The following is a 2,321-nucleotide window of genomic DNA, read 5'->3' as shown; positions in this document are numbered from 1 at the left end:
CGCGTGATAGTGCTAGGAAAAGACAACAAATGCCACATTCGTTCACACTCAGTCTCTAGATGTCATGTATGATGCACCGAAACCACAGCTCCCTTTCCACATCCAGGCCCCACAAAACTCTCCATGGTTTACCCCAAACGCTTCACATGCACTGGTTCAATCCATTGACAGCACGTCGACCCCGGTATACCACATCGTTCCAATTCACTCTATTCCTTGCACGCCTTTCACCCTTCTGCATGTTCAGGCCCCGATCACTCAGAATCTTTTTCATTCCATCTTTCCACCTCCAGTTTGGTCTCCCAATTCTCCTCGTTCCCTCAACCTCTGAAACATATATCCTCTTAGTCAATCTTTCCTCACTCATCCTCTCCATGTGACCAAACCATTTCAAAACATCCCCTTCTGCTCTCTCAAGCACACTCTTTTTATTACCACACATCTCTCGTACCCTATTATTACTTACTCGATCAAACCACCTTACAAAACATATTGTCCTCAAACATCTAATTTCCAGCACATCCACCCTCCTCCGCACAGCTCTATCTATAGCCCAAGCCTCGCAACCATATAACATTGTTGGAACCACTATTCCTTCAAGCATACCTATTTTTGCTTTCCGACATATTGTTCTCGACTTCCACACATTCTTCAACGCTCCCAGAACTTCTGCCCCTCCCCCACCCTATGATTCACTTCCTCTTCCATGGTTCCATCCACTGCCAAAGCCACTCCCAGATATCCAAAACACTTCATTTCCTCCAGTTTTTCTCCATTCAGTTGACTTGTCCCTCAACCCTACTCTACCTAATAACCTTTCTCTTACTCACATTTACTCTTAACTTTCTTCTTTTGCACACTTTATCAAACTCAGTCACCAGTTTCTGTAGTTTCTCACACGAATTAGCCACCAGCGCTGTATCAACGAACATCAACTGAATCACTTCCCAAGCTCTCTCGTCCAGAAGGGTCAAATATATATATATATATATATATATCATACAAACCTCCAACAGCCAGGATCGAACCCGGGACACCTGTGCAGGAGGCGGGAATGCTAACCACTAGGCTATGGCCCATAGCTTAGCGGTTAGCATTCCCGCCTCCTGCACATGGGTCCCGGGTTCGATCCTGGCTGTTGGAGGTTTGTATGCTCTAGGGAGGTGCGCGTTTCTATGCACTATGTTCGCATGTATATATATATATATATATATATATATATATATATATAAATAGTGCATATGAACGCGCACTGCCATATAACATACTAACCTCCAACAACCTGGATAGAACCTGGGTCACCTTCGTTGTGGGCGTTTATACGCACTATTTACGTATATATATATCTCCATGTTGTACAGTTAGGTTCTGTAAAATGCTATCTGCTGGTTGTGTGAGGCTATGGGAGACGACCAGTGGAGACGCCGTTGCTGACCCACGTGAGACGAAGGGTATTCGATTACATAAGTCTTCGAATAGTCGTTTCACTTTTAGTGGTGATCATAGCCTAGCAGTGGTGCTCCCGCCTCCCAAGCAGAGGACCCGGGTTCGTTCCTGGTTGTTGGAGGTTAGTATGTTATATGGTAGTGCGCGTTCATATGCACTATTTACGTGATTATATCTATATCTATCTATCTATCTATCTATCTATATATATATATATATATATATATATATGTATATATATCCCTGGGGATAGGTGAGAAAGAATACATTTTACGTATTCCCTGTGCGAGTTGGAGGGTTAAAATTCCTCCCCTCCTTGTATTTAACATTCCAAAAGGGGAAACAGAAGAAGGAGTCACGCCCCAATCCTCCTCGAAGGCTCAGATTGGAGTGTCTAAATGTGGTGGGATGTAACCAAGATCAGAAAAAGGAGAGATAGGTAGTATGTTTGAGGAAAGGAACCTGGATGTTTTGGCTCGAGTGAAACGAAGTTCAAGGTAAAGGGAAGAGTGGTTTGGGAATGTCTTGGAGTAAAGTCAGGGAACACCAGGTACTCTTCAAAGAAATTGATCCCAAAAATAACAAATGAAATAAATTGATAATTATAATTAGAGGATTTCTCTTCAGTTGATTGTGAGCAGCATCCTAAAAGAAGAACTCATCTATAAGAAGCAGACATACATGTAAAGTTAGCTACACATACAATAATGCAAACAAAAAACTGTTACATCAATATTCTATTTTACGCCAACTTCTGCGACTGAACATATGCTCTTCCAGCAGTGGTGGGAAAACCTCCAGCAGACCTTAAGTAAAAAACAAGAAAATAACAAAACCTGCAATAAAAGATTACGACCAACTGCCTGGGCAGATTA

This window comes from Panulirus ornatus, chromosome 5 (genome assembly GCF_036320965.1).
Source record: "Panulirus ornatus isolate Po-2019 chromosome 5, ASM3632096v1, whole genome shotgun sequence".
In the NCBI taxonomy this organism is placed as follows: Eukaryota; Metazoa; Arthropoda; class Malacostraca; order Decapoda; family Palinuridae; genus Panulirus; species Panulirus ornatus.
Note: the sequence above shows the minus strand (reverse complement) of the source record.